At 43.5% G+C, this 15737-nt stretch overlaps 1 protein-coding gene across 3 annotated transcripts in view; it reads right to left on the bottom strand.

Moving 5' to 3' along the window:
• The window catches only part of ARHGEF7 (Rho guanine nucleotide exchange factor 7), a 108608-nt gene that overhangs the window by 78246 nt on the left and 14625 nt on the right, over positions 1–15737 (bottom strand). The window lies entirely within an intron of this gene.

Genomic DNA, 15737 nt, shown 5'->3' with positions numbered 1-15737 from the left:
TTGAGATTAGCGATCCTCAAAGTCCCTTCCAATCCTGGCCATTCTGTGATTCTAAAGCACAGGACTTTATTTAGGAGTCAGGGACAAGTTCCACCATCCCCGCTCTGCGTCAGTCACCACTCCAGATGCAAAGCTGGGTTAGCTGCCTGAGCACAGCTGGGCAGCTAGAGGGCCCAACATCTTCATGCAAAGAACATCAAAAGCCAAAGCCTATTAACCACAACAGACTGCACCTTGAGGCTATTCAGCAGCAGCCAGGAAAGACCAATCATCCCTGCCAAGGGTGAGGCAGATCCCTAGGGGCAAGAAACACTGTACAGCCTCAAGTAAACCTTCTGACTCAGGTTCAAAAGCCCACAGATCAGTGCACAGTTTGAAACGGGGAATCTCCCTTACTCCCATCTCCCACGACCTCACACTCGTTTAACATGGGATTCATTAGACTCCCACAGCAATCTCATTCTAACAGCTGACATGGCAAAAAAAACAGAATGCATCCAGCAAGAAGTAGGAAGCTTGCTGCAACTTTCATGAGCTAAACCAGCCCAAAATAGGACCAAATTAGCACCCAAGCTAACACATGGGAGGGAAACATTAAACATTTTGTCTGTCAAAGGAAGAAGACTTACTTGAGGCAACAGGAAGCATCACAAGTCAGGTATTTTCCAACAGGGAAAACTAGTTACAGCCTTCCCTATTCTAATTATTCAACATCACACTGATGCTGGACAACAGATTTCTTTACGAAATTCACACTTGCAGTCTATGGAATTTGGAATTTTTTAACACGTATTTCTAAAACTCCATAAAAGATGGCCTATGGCAGACTGCAAACAACAACAAAAACAAAATCCACATCAATTCTGTTTATTCATAGTAATGCCTGGGGATGCAAGCTGAAGGAAATAAAGAGAACTTTTCCAAGAAACTAGCTATTGCAGGAGTTGTAAGGTTCTGACTCACTAGCCAATGGCCTTGGGTATCCCAGCTGAGAGAGAGAACTGAAGGCATTGCTGTGAGCAAACAGTCTCAGCAGTACGATCTCCCGTACTCCTTTTCTCCCAGTAACACAACCACAGGCATTCAGACCTTTACAAAACAGGGTCCTGAATCCAGCTGCCTACTTATGCACACCCTACCTCACCACCGTCTGGGCCCTGACCTGGCATCCTGAGCCACAAGGCAGCACTGGGCTTCCTCATCAAAACAGAGCAAGCTTTGGCCACCACCTGGTAACAGTTTGGTTACAGTGTGACAAAGCATTTGTCCCAACCCTGCCAGTTGCGGTTTACCCTGGCAGCAAGGCAGCAGTTTAGCACCACCCACTCATTCACTCACTGTCCCCACCTGGAATCGGGAAGAGAGAGACTTGGAAACTAAATGCAGTTTTCACGAGAATACACCAGCTATTTATCTAGACAGAAGAGGAAAACAGAAATAAAATCACAATGCTAACAATACATGCAGCCTCAACGCAATTACTCACCACCCCCAGGCCTGCCAGCAGCATGAGGTTTCACCACCCTGACCAACCCCAGAGAAGAGCCCAGTCACCTACCTGCAGCATTATGGCCATAAGTACCATGGTGCCAGGCAGTGCAGGGTAACCCCCTGCCTAATTTAGGAACCTGTGCAGGCCTCACCTCATGCCATCATGGCAGCAGCCCGGCCCCAGGTGCACTCCCACCACTCAGAAACAACCAACACCTCTGTGCAGGTGACACTGTTTCAGATACTCATCTCTTCTTTAAGTAGAAGGAAGAGTCAACACATCTGCTGGCAGTTCACATAGATTCCAACGCTTACTTTTTCTTGCAAAAATCAGTGTTAAGTCTTCAAATGGCTGACTGCTTCCTTTAAATACTTTTCTCCCAGGTATTACTACAAAGCTGGTTATCTCCATGCCAGAATTCACAGGAGAGTCAGTGAGACTGATCAAATGGATCTGTGACTTACCAGCCCCAAATGATACCTGTCAGCTTAAGAGAAGCCAGACACCAAATTGAAATGTTAAGGATAGAACACAATATTGTATTTGACACAGCCACAAAAGGAGGAATGGAAGGCAGCAAACACAGACAGGCTTTTAGAGATCTAGGAAAAGGGAGAAGGGAAGGAGTCAAGAGAAGTGCAGACCAATAAAGCCAGTGTCTACTAAGCCTGAGAAACTGACAAGAGCTCTAATAAAGAGCAGTCACAGATAGAATGGTTTGAGCTGGAAGGGACCTCGTAAAGGCCACAGAATGAGGTCCCTTCCAACCCTGGCCAAGGATCATGAATCCCCAACCCCCCTGCCACAGGCAGGGCCACCAACCTCCCCATTTAATACTAGACCAGGCTGCCCAGGGCCCCATCCAATCTGGCCTTGAACACCTCCAAGGACGGAGCATTGACAACCTCTCTGGGCAGCCTGTTCCAGCACCTCACCACTCTCTCTGTAAAGAACTTAAACTCTGTAAAGGCCATCTAAGTCCAACTCCCCTGCAAAAACAGGGACACCTACAGCCCAATCAAGGTGCTCAGAGCCCCATCCAACCTAGCCTTGAATGTATCCAAGAACCTCCCAGGCAACCTGTTTCAGTCCCTCACGACCCTTATCACAAAAAACTCTTTCTTTACATCTGATCTAAACATTGAGATTTAAAAAAAAAAAAAAAAAAAAAAATACTTCTTGCGAAAAGTCAGAAATACTCAAGAAGAAACAAAAGCTATTCACAAACAATTGGTTTTTGCTAGGAAGAGATCATCTAAGAAGTGTCCAAGAAGGATCCTATTTAGGACCCGCAGTACTCAACACACATCATTTCACAAAAAGCCTAGAGTGAACATTGCTGGAATATCTAATCACTCAAGTTAATCACTACCTTATTCATAACAAATAGCTACCATAGAATCTTAGAGGTGACCAAATATTACAATGGCAAGTGAAATCCAGTGCTAACAACTGGAGGACCTCACTGAAGGGAGGGTGGAGAAACCTTCACTATTAAAAACAAACGTTCTGTAATAGCTATTCCCATTGATAAATACAAGAGGACAGTCAGTTAATAACTCCAGATTTCATGACATTCTAAAGAAACAATGCTGGAAATAAATAGGAAAGATCGAAGCAACAAGTTAATGGCTTTTGTTATTTCCATACTATCTCCACAATTTAAAAACCATTCTGGTTCATCAACATATGGCAAAATGCAACAGGACACAGATGCAGTAAGGTTTGTTACTGTGCCATATGAAGTCACATACAGCATGGAGAAGGTCATCCATAACGTAAGAACAAGAGTAGCTGTTGGCATCAGCTGCAGCAGCTGAACAAACAAAAGGAAGTTTTTATAAAATGCATAAGCAATCCATGGAACTCATTGCCATGGGATGTTGAGGTAAAAAAAAAAAAAAAAAAAAAAAAAAAGCTCAAAATAGTTTCAGAAAGCTTTAAAAAAGCTACAGAAGTCCATCAAGCTATTAAGAACACTGATACATCCATCATCTCTGTCTACAATTGCCTCAACTAAAGGTCCAATCCTGACTCAGGGCACCCCATGGCTGTACTGTACCCCACGTGCCTCCACATTTTCTACATGATCAGCTCACTGAAACATTTAGATTTCAGTAATAAGAAGACAGGCAAGAAGAAACAAGTCCACCACGTGTATCACTGTGCCACTATGGTGAAACTATGGTAGAGAATAGCAACGATAGTTTGTTATTAAAAGGTGTCGTGTGGTATGTTAACACATTTTGGGTATTTTGCTCCCCTCCCCATTTAACCTTTGCTATTTAAATATCTCAGTCTGCACAGCCAACAGAGTTGAGTCGAAGCAATTGGTGCAAGTGAGACTTCTGCTGGTAGCTCACTAATTTCTTTGATACATCAATGTGAAATATGATGTATGATGAAGGATGTGGCTTCCAGAGCAACTGAAACACCTAGAGGGAAATACTTAAAACTGAAGTTGCCATCCACATAACACTTTGAGAAGAAAGGATACCAATTGAATTGCATAAAGCTACCGCATTCTGAGAAACACTCCATCAGAAGTCACTGTAAGGCCATAAACAGCTACAATACTCTGTCATTTAGCATGAATCAAAACCAGCCAAAATAAGAGAACTCATAATCCTTATTTAGACTATGATCTCCATTATAACATGGCCAAAAATCGTGTGAAGCTCACATTGAGGACATGGATGTGACCGACACCAGTCAGCCTTAAGACCTCCCCACCTTTTGGCTCTGAGATCACAGAAGGTCCTGGTGATCTCCAGAGAGCCACACTGCACTGCAAACAGAATCCAGCCTCACAGGAATTCAAGACAAAAATGAGCAAGATGCTCTGCACGTGGCAAAAGCAGGCATCACATCAAGCAATGCCCAAGGTGATGCCCTCTTGTGTTCCTTGTTTCTTAAGGCAAAGGTGGTATCAGCTGTTAATATCTAGCTTAGCTACAGAAGGGGCAAAAGCTTTTCTTTGTCTAAGCACACCCAAAAATACAGCCCATGACATAAAGATGTTACCAATACTGCAACCTATGCTGTGTTTGAAGCCTACTGCAGCTTGTGCCACAAACTGTCCAAACACAACAGAAAATGCTTCTCTGTTACCTATAACTGGGCAAACAGGGAAAGCAGGCTGAAGGCACAAAGCTGAGGCACTGTAGGGTTGCTCCTGGAGGAGGGGACAGTATTTACTTGCAGGAATTTTTAATCCTGATTCAAATTGAAACAACAAAGGGCAACAGAAAGCAATGACAGCACGACTTCAAATCCTTGGCACAGTCGGCAACTAAAAAGCCATCAGTAAGCATTCAGAAGCACAAAGTTTCCACATGCAGGGTGTCCTGTATGTACCTGGAACGGTGATGCTCACTTTCTGGGCAGTATCTTATTCAGCTGTGTTTAAATCCAAATCTCATTTCAACAGTCACCGCATATCTTCCTCTTTCCCAATCAAAAAGCAACAAATGTCTGCAAACTGACAACTTTCCCAAGTCCCATTATTTCCTCTCAAATGAATGAGAAGTGACACCAGATACTGCAAGCAGGATGAAAGGAAGCAATATGATAACACAACTGAATAAAACATGCAGTTCCAGGTTGAAGAACTAAGCAAATCTTTCCAATATGATGTTCCAGAAACATCAGAAAACAAGCAATTCTGCTTTGTTGGAACCACATCTTTAACAGTCTCCAGTAACTTTATCTCAAAAAGCTGTTGTCTCAGACATGTTATGCATACAAGACAACACTAAGAAGTTGACTCATATTCAGAGGAATACATTTAAGTTCTTTCAAAGGTGAGAATCTTTTCACTTACATTGCAAGAAACAGAATGCATGGCTAAACAGCCTAGGACAATGCTGAGTTCTCTAATACATCTCAACTCCTAGTGAACAATTTCAAGTGAATATACTGTTTTTATCCTCCTAGAAGTAACACCACATGTTCGAAAGCATACACCATTCAGAACAAATCTGACCCATAGTTATTAAAAAGCATTTTTCTTTCAGTTAAAGAACAGACTGAAAATGCTTATTCTGTCAAAGTCAGTCAAGCCACCTTGGTTTTAACACCAGCCTTTGCAAGGCTTTCAGAATAGCCTGCTTTATTTTGTACAAAATTGGCATGTTGTACAATACTGCGCACCTGATACAGTAATAGCATACAGTATATACTCCTTACATTCAGTGCTTTGGAGCGTAATTAGTTTCAGAGTGGCCAGACAACAAACCCAGCTGTGAAGATTGCTCTTAAAGCATGAAGCAATAGCTCCCATTATACCTTCTGGCAGCTGCGAAAGCAGTTTCTGCCAGAGACAGACATTCAAACTACAACCTATACTTTCTTTCTAAAATTTAATTACTACTTTCCGAGTCTGAGTTACTACAACACGCTTCAAAGGAAGCTGTAGCTGTGATGTGACTTCTGGATGGTACCAAAGCAATAGAAGTTCTACTTTGTGACAACGCATCACCCTAGCTACACAGTCATCCACCTACTGTTTTCTGAGCAATTTAATCCATTAAGTCCTACATAACACCTTAGTACCTTTCAACACAAGGCTGTCTCCCTCCCAATGCTATCCTGCTGCTTGCTGGCCAAAGAACTCAGTCCCAAACTTTTCCAACTCAGAAAGTAGGTGAGCAGCTGCGCTCTCTGCAAGCTGCTTGAGCAGAAAGTACTTCAACAATCAAAATAGCCAGCTCAACAACTCCAAATGCAGGCTGCATCTGCTTCCAGAAATCCCCTCGGAGAGACTGTTTCCAAAAGCCAGGAAAACAAAGGAGGAGTTTCACCTTCTAAGGGGGATTTCACATCTTTCATTAACATGCAGGGTGAGCACCTGAAGCTTCCTCTTTCAGACAAAAAGCTTCCATATTCTACTACAGCTGAGATACGTGCAAAGATGGAAAAAACTTGATATTAAAATCATGATTATTTCCAACAAAGCTCAGTGTACTTCAACTCAAGCATCGCCGCAGGTACCTAATGGTAGACATGACCACAAAGGTACACTTATTCCACTTGGGCAGTTTTATCTGGTGAAACTACTGGAATTCAGCTAGCAACAAGGCTGCTCTCTGATGAGACCTGCATTAACAACTATCAAGAACAAACCCAGACTCCAAGGCAATTACAGACAGCAATTAGGTGAAATTCAGTCTGGCTCCACAACTCTCAGTAGTGAAGCAAAAACACAAAGATCCTATTTGAAATGCTGAGCACTGTGGTACCAGTGCACTACCAGATGTCTGACAGGCCTCACTACAAATCAGCAACCTTTCTGCAATCAGCATATTTTGGTTATTCCGCTGCAATACATACTTTTTATACTATAACAAATTCAGATGGCTGATTTGGGCCAGTTCTGTGCTGCTAAAGCACAAATTCTCTCATTACGAGTCTGACTTAAGGCCAATTTAGCCTCTGCACAAGAGAAGTTTCAACTTCAAGTCACGTGCACCACATAAGGGTACAAAATCCTGCCATGAATACACAACTGAAGTGTCAAGGCCAGCAGTCTCAGCAATGCTAACGCTTCCCAGTATTAGATTTATTTTCTATTACACTGTCTTAAAGTTCAAACATTCCCAACATTCTTCACGTAGTGCATTTGCCTCATGCCTTACCTTATTAACAGTATTTTGTACAGAAGGTCCCAACCCCATCATTACTAGCAACGAGATCAAGAAAACAATGCTTGCCAGGACTCAGTTTGTAGAAATTCAAACTTTCAGCTACGCTTGCTTTGCAGCACGGTTTTAAAGGGCTCTCTATTCTGTCATTTTATTTCTAAAATGTACCAGAAACTGTTCCCAGACAGAAAAAGTAAAAATAAAAAAACCACCTAATTTTGATCAGCTCAAGACTCTCTGGCTTCACTTCATTTTTCTTTAAACCGGTCTATAAACATACACTGAAAAGATTGAGTCTGTTAAAGATTCACAGAGGACTCCACCTACAAAGAATGGGTCAGATGCTAATGCCAGCAGAGGGAGTCTCTACCAGAAAGCAAGTGCCCAACTCAAACATCAGCACACAAGTGCTAGATTCAGAACTAAGGAGGCACGGTAAAGAAGAACGACAAAGCCAAGACTGCACTTCACCTCATTTCAGGGAACAGATTTTCAGATGTCCGTGCCGTCTCCCTTTACGTCTACACCTAGAGGGACATGCATCCCATGCAGCTCATGGGAGGTGCTTCTTCTGTTGACTATCTAAGGAAGGTTCCATGACTAACTTCAGCTGCAGTCCAGCAGACGGAGCCGGAAGCAATGGAAGGACAGTATTATAGAAAGTAGTCTTAGCAAACCCCACGTCTCCCCAGATTGCTCTCAGCTACACAGTTGCCCAACAGTCTCTTGGACACTGCCAGACATGGAGCATCAGCCACACATTCAGGAAGCCTATTGTTTGACCATAGTCACAGTAGATAAGTGTTTCCGAACCACTCTGCTTTTGGCACTACTATTTTAGGTAGGTGTAGTTCTCCACTGCTTCAGGGAACTGACAAGTACCACGCCACTCTACAGTGAGCAGCAGAAAGAGATGGAAAAGTACCCTTCTCTTGAGCAGAGATGACACCGTCCCAGAGACCTGGAAAGCCAGGAATAAGACAGCTGATGCTAGGCTAACAATGACAGGAAAAAGAAAACAGCATGGTAAACCACTAGTGAGCACATGCAGAAGGAAGGATCAGGACTGTAAACCCCCTGACAAGTGGGACAACAAAGCCAACAAGAAAGGGAGAATGGAAAAGTTGAAACAGAAACAGCTGTCGAGAGCTTAATGTATAAACCAAGTCATGTTCATTCCTCTGCTTCAGTAACACAGCAGTTGAGCATGTGTGCACCTCTTCCAGCCCAGCGCACAGAAGAAACATGAGCTTTCCAACTGAAACTAGGACAGTTTCCTACAGAAAGCCAAGCAGTGACATATGATCACAAAGCACATACAGACGTATGCCAAACCTAAAAGCTTCTCTTCAGTTTTCTCAACGTCTCAGTAGCATTCACCACTACATTAGACTTGAGGGAAGCTTAATATGCAAAAATTGCGCTGTGGGCCTGAGATGCTTTTGTAATGAAAAGGTAAGCAGCCACCCCACCTACTTTAAAGCTTAAACCATCTTTTTTCTTTTCTTTTCTTTTAAACATCTGTGCAAAATAGCCCCAACTAAATGCTCCAGTGCTTCACTTCAGGAAAAAAAAAAAAAAAAAGTGACTGGATGAATGATGATAAATATTCCTGCTCACTTCTGTACCAAAGAGGATTTCCTGAGATCACAGATATCCCTAAAAGGCACATCTACATTTTCTTCCTCAGTCGCTGACAGCAGCTCTAAATAAAATCGCAATCATTCACTTAATTTTGAAAGACAGACTGACATTTGAAAATGGGATAGTTCTCCCTGTTAGGAGTAATAACAAAAACTTAAAACATAAACTATATTAACAAGCAAGTATAGGCAGGAAAGAAATGAACAAGCTGACAGCAAATCCAGAGAACCCTCTAAGGTAGTTAAATTAACTTAGGCCATAAATATTACCTAGATATGGTCAATTCAACTATCAGTAGTTTACAGTATCAAAGTCAGCTAATTACAACAACTGTATCTTAACAATGAAGAATTGCTCTCAGTTTCACTGTCAAGCACCAAAAATGCTTTAGCAGTATTTATAGACGAAAATTCCCTTTTGCAAAATGTTCCTGTGACACAAGATGTAGCCCATGGCAAAGGGTATGAAAATGCATTCTCTTGTAATTTCCTTTATACTCTACTCGCAAGCCTGTAGGGTGGATAGATTTGCATGGCTTACTCTAAAGATGATTATATTAGTATAGATTAATACCCTGTTCCATATTTGTAGTGTAAGCACTTTCCTAAATGTTGGGTATCAATCTTGAGGAAGAAGTGGGATATTATTCCATCTCCACACACTTAAAATGCTTCAATATACAGAACAAAGAACCTGATGAAGTGACAGGAAGTGATGAACTACAATGTTATTCCTGCACTTAAGCTGCTTTTAGACTGCACACAGCAATCAGTTAAGATGAACATTTTCAAAGACACTCTATGGAGCTAATAAACATATAGAACACGCAAGAAAAATGTTCCAACATGTTTTGCATGTAAAACCACTTAAATACTTCTACCTCTGTTTGTTGTTTCTGCTGATCTAAATAAAATTGCTTCTAGGCATTGCCTGCTGACAGACTTCTAGAATTAGGAGCTCTTTTTTTTTTTTTTTCTCCCCAAACCTCATTTCTATTCATTACTTGAGAGACTACGTGAGAGTATTGGAGGTAGGGGGCTGATGAATCTTCTTGCTTCACTGTCTCCCATCAACTGAGCAAACTGAGAATATCTGAAACACAAACTGACCCCAGCTGCAAAGTTATACTCACTTTTGGTTGGGGTTGTTTCCCTGTTCTTCACAAACTAGCCCAATAATTCTTATGCTGACACACTCAGTAAAGAAGAGGAATAAGCAACAGCAGTGTCTTAGGCTGGCAGTCCCCAGTACTTTTTGGTGTTATGCCAAAAAGTCAAGCCATGCCAAAAGCCTGCTGCTGCCAAAAGAGGAGGCCCCAGTCCACTTGTTTCTCTGTTGTGTCCTTTATGCCAGTCACTGAGCCACTCCACTCTGGTTCACTTTGGGGGGAGGGGGAGAAGGCAGTCATGATGGAAGAAATCGGATCCACCAGAGACCGGCAGGAAAGCACCAAACAGTTAACAGTGAGCCTGGCAGTTCATCTAAAAATAAAGCAAAGGGTGTTTCTGCTCACACTTCACAAGAAATAAACATGAAACACAGGCTAAACACAACTAAAAGTAAAAATAGCACTCGGGCAATGCATGCTTGCTGCCAGAGTTGTAAGGAAAGTCAAACCGGTGGATGCCTGCCTGGCCAAGGGTGTTTCCATAGCAGCTTGCACTCATCTAAACCAGGGTGCTGTCCTGGTGTGACACTCTCTTTCTCTCCAGCCTCCAATTACACAGACAGAGATTGCCCATCAATGAGATTACCAAAACTACTTTGTTTGAAGATTACAGCAGGACTCCAAATTTCACCCCGACAAATGCTGAAATACACAGCCTTAACCCACATCCCTAATTCCTCCAAACCTGGCACACAGACTCCACACTGAGGCAGCCAGGCTCATTGTATCAGCAACTGGGGGGTTGGGGGAAGCAGATTTTCTCTTGCTGGCAGTTCTGCTTCGTTTCCTTTTTAGGGTGTAGGGAGGGAACAGGTTGGATTTCTGTGGATTTACTAGGGCAGCTGGCTCCAGAAGGTATCTGGCACACACCAGAAGTAGCACAGGATGAAACAGCTAAGCAGAGATGGTCCCAGAAAACAAATGGACAGACCCCTCCATCGTGGCTGCAGTGACTCCTCAGATGGGCAGATCATGGAGATTCACCACCAGCGATGTCATACCAAGCCATACCAAATTGCATTACCAAATATTTTAGCTCTACTGCAACTGAACTTCCAGTTTCTGTTTGCAAAGGACGCAGCCTGGTGCACAGCCACAGGGAGGCATGTGGAAGCCCTGCTGTACTATGCTCCATCACTGCCAGAGCAGGCAGCATGTTTAGCAGCATGCAGACAGTATTGGGATGCCCTCGATCCCTGTCACTGGTGTTCTGTAAAGGTGCAAAAGAACAAAACAGAGTGATTGCCCTTTCAGCCCAGAGACTAGAGTGCTATTCAGACAAATTTCAGTACGCTTAAGTCACCTCACAAATTGAGGAGCATTTAATTTTTCTCCAGCACTGCAAACACCATTAAAGAAAAGATGTAATGATATCCCCCCTCACCCCTCCCATCCACCAGTTCAGCAATCTACACAAGGGAGTCCAACCAGTTAAGCCCCCTTTCTGAAGAAATGGGAGGAGATGGAAAGAGATCCAACCTAAATAGAACTAGGGCATTGGCTTGTTTTGCAGCCTTGACACCTATTCCAGACTATAACAGGATCTACTGCTTTCACTAGTACTTGCAGCTAATGATCCCTTAAATTGATCACGCAAAGCAGCCTAGAGTGGGCATCAGAGGGAGATGGCTTCACCAGGCAGAAATTTCACAGGATATTTAACAAGTACCTGCATAATAAAACTGTTAAGCACATCACTACCATGTCATCACTAACCACACCACTTGTTCTCCCTCTGATGACCACTGTAGTAGTGCCCCCTTCCCAAAGGAAAATAAGTGAAGGGCCGTAGAAAATAAGGGGTGGGAACGTAAAACTGTAAGTACATGAAAATCACTTAAAATCACCCAAAGCTACCAGGCCAGGATCTGTCCTTCACAAACAGTACACCAGCTAGTAATGCCTCCTATTTGTTTGCTTGTTTCCCTCTCTAGTTTTTCCTTTATTTGACCACCTGAAGCAGTTCCCTGCTATGTTGTGCTTTCTGTAGGGCTGGCAAAGCAAGTAGCACTGAGGATTTGTACTGAAGCAGGGGCTTGGCTCAGTTGTTGACGTTTTGTTTCTAAATCAGACTCAAACGCAACTGCAAGTTAATTGTTTCTAAATACTCCACTCAGAGAAGCTCAGCCAACTTGATGATGAATAGAGCAGTGGTCATATGCTACATGAAAACACAAGTCAAAAGAAATTGGAAGGGCTGGTGCTCTGGTGAGGTTTCAGGGTTTCGTTTTTGGTGATCTTTTTATTTTGTTATTTGTTTGTTGCTGTTGTTTTGTTTGTTTGTAAATCCAGCTACAGCTTACAGGGATAGAAGGATTAATCAGGATTAATCAAAAATATCACCCATTAGCTATGAGCCTAGGGGCTCCTGAAGAGCCCAACCTCTTCAGGAAACAACTTAGCATACCCTCACCCCAGTCTTCTGCTGACCCCATACGCCAGAGCGTAAGGGCAGCCTGCACGCTTCCCCCAGAGGCACAGCAGCTCACCACACTGAACCAGGGCACTGAAACAGACAGCTGTCGGGCTGCTCACTCTCGCCACAGCAAAGGTTGACGTGGGGGGGGCAGAAACACCTGAGGAAGCCACTCAGGTCATCCCCGAATAAGAAGGATTTATTTCCCCTCTTTGTTATGAATCGCCAGGCTCCGGCTTCGTGCCCGGCCCACAAGATGGCACTGACAGAAAGACGCAGCTCCCTCTTTCCCCCCTCTCCCCCACACCGGGCTGCACCAGCGCTCTGCAGCGATCCAGAGAAGACTGCCACCTACTGAAACATCGCCTCATCTTCCCACACCACTGACAGCCTCCGGACCTGCCATCAGAACGGTGAGGCTGGAGGAAGGAGGACACGGCACCTTACCGTCAGTAAGACGAGGCCGAGGTTATCAGCACTACAACTTGCTCCATTATCTAGAATTTTTTCAATGCTTCCTGATGTAAAGACCTAGGAAAAGTGAATAACATCAGAAAAATTATGCTTCCCACAGGCTAGCTCTCAGTAATAGTGCCACAAGCAGCACTGCAACTGGTGAAATGCCTACATACAGTCACTACAGTGAAATAGAAGGCACAAGCGAAAACATGTAAGAACTATTAACTAGCTGGATATTTAGCTCAACACAGTAAGATTAATTCCCCCCAAAGAAAGGGGAAAATCACCACATTCTAAGTATGCCTTCTCCTTTAAACTAGAGGAAGCAAGCAAGATACTTTCTCCTCTCATCAAGACAATCTTGTAAAATCAAGCCTGCAAAACCTCCTCTGCTCAACAGGGCGTACATCACCTTTCCCACACATGCCAAGAAATCTGCATGCGAGCAGAAATCAGGAATAGTAGCAACGCTGGAAGCATTTAAGAAATTACATCAAGTCATAAGATGACCTAGATTTGATATCTTGTCATTGTCACACGCAAGAATCAACATATAAGCTCCCAAACACAAATCAGAGAAATATTATGCTGAAACCAGCAAAAAATAGCAACAGCCCATTTCATGCATCCAGACTTTCTTCTGTGCAGTCCTCATCTCAAGTAACCTTCAAAGTAACCGTTCTCCTGGAATCGTTCTTCAGTTCTTCTTCAGCCTGGAGGAGCTGAGGGGAGGCCTGATGGCGGCTGCAGCTCCTCACAGGGAGCGGAGGGGCAGCGCAGAGCTCTGCTCTGTGTGACAGCGACAGGGCCCGAGGGAACGGCATGGAGCTGTCAGGGGAGGGGCAGCTGGGGGTTAGGGAAAGGGGCTGCACCACAGGGCGGTGGGCACGGAACAGGATGCCCAGGGCTGTGGGCACGGCCGTCAGTGCCGGAGTTCACAGGACATGAGGACACTGCTCTCAGACAAAGGGTTTGAATGTTGGGTGGCCCTGCACAGAGGCAGGGGTAGGACTCCATGATTCTTGCAGCTCCTTTTCAACTCAGGATATTCTATGGTAAAACTTTCCTCTGGTTGCATCCTATTTTTGATAGAAAAGTTTCCCAAAGACCAACCAATGCCACTTGCTATATACTGTAGGATGCACTACAGATGTAACTACTTTTTGGTAGCTTGAGTCCAAAAATACACCTTAAAGGCACATAATGCTACATAACTCAAGCTGCTGGTATTCAAGTTTTCAGAATATACTATCTATAACACATACTGTATGTAGGGAGGAAAAAAGATCTATCTGTGTCACACACAGGCTTAGGAAATATCTGACACCTAATAGCAAGGTGATTTGTGTTTAGTCCCTCCTGTCACCATGCCTGCTAGAGCTCACATCTCCTCTGCTCAGGAGCCGCCTTCACACCTTGTTCAGTACTAAGCAGAAGATAAGTCCCTCCTCCTCCTGCAGGGCAAACAGAGCAGCCCTTCCTTGCTGAAATTCACACCAAAGAGCTGGAAGGCAGGGGAGGGCTAAAGAAATCAGGGCAAGAACTCCTCCAGCAAGCCAGGAGAAGAGCAGAAGCCATCAAACTACCTTTGTATTCTCTTAACTCCTTTTTTTCCTTGGTGCCCTGATGCTCTGTGCAAAAGCTTCCCCTCCTCTGGCTCTCTATACCGACCCATTTCTCCTGATTCTCCTAGCTTCCACGCTCCTTCTGTCAGGAAGAAACACTGAAACCCTTTTGTGAAAACTGTTTGCTGTATTCAAGCATAAGAGTGCATTGCTGAAGTCTGCTGTGGATTCTAGATTAACTGTGCAATATATTTTTGTTTTAATTACTGTGCAAGGGTTTATTCAGATCTTCGAAATAAAATGAACCACACAAATTAAGCAGTAACACAGAAGCCTATCCTGAACCACAGAGCTACCCATTCAAGCTGTTGCAAAACCGCTCTGAGCAGATACATACTAGGTAACAGTTACAGCAAAGAAGCACAGCGTGCACACCTCCCCAACTCCCCCTGTATGCAGTGACAACTGAAATGCTCTAGGTGTATTTCGGCATGCCAGACACCCCTCGTACAACGTCCATGAAGTTAAGACAAACGGATCAATGTCCATGGCACATTCACCATGCCATACACACTCACTCCACATGCACACTAGTTTGTGTGTGTGCTTCAAGTATTAGGTCACCATGCAATACAAAAGAATTTGCAGGTATACAAACATTTAAAATCTAATTTTAATCTCCAATCTCTAATAAAAATCTCCAACAAAATCTGATCGTAATATTAGCCTAACACTCTTCTCTACTAGAACCTTAGGCATTCCTAATTCACTAGCAGACATCATGTAGCTCCCTTCATGACAGCAACTTAACTCGACACTTTCCTTGCACAAACAGATCTTCGAGTGTTGACTTGCAAAATACCTTTCCAAGGCCACAAAGGCAGCAGGACTGCAGCCATCATTATCTTGGGAAATATACAAGGCTCGGAGAGAAAAAGCAGCATCACCTTATAGATTAATTGCTATGGTTGTGGAAGGAGTGGGACAGGGAAGAAGAGAAAAAGGTGCGTAACCCTGCTCCCAAAAGATGAGCTGGTCTAACAGAACATCACTGACACCTCTTGCAAACTTCTCCCCAGGGCTACAGCTGTATCACAGACATATTTGCATATCTTGATATAAATCATAGCTCCCAAGATTTCATTTCCCAAATTTGCATGTAGCATTCAAAACCTTAAGGGCAAATTCTTGCACGAGAGATTTACTGATGAACAAAAGGGGATCTTAGATTCCATGGCATTGCCAGGTTTGCTTTATTTCTTCTTTAGTTATTTCACTGAGGAAGCAAAACTTTGATTTTGGCATTGCTTCCTCTGTAATAAACTGACTATCATGAATGCCAGAAGTAAGG

Source organism: Meleagris gallopavo, chromosome 1 (genome assembly GCF_905368555.1).
Source record: "Meleagris gallopavo chromosome 1, MGAL_WU_HG_1.1, whole genome shotgun sequence".
Taxonomy (NCBI): domain Eukaryota; kingdom Metazoa; phylum Chordata; class Aves; order Galliformes; family Phasianidae; genus Meleagris; species Meleagris gallopavo.
Note: the sequence above shows the minus strand (reverse complement) of the source record. Positions and strands in the feature narration are given on the sequence as shown.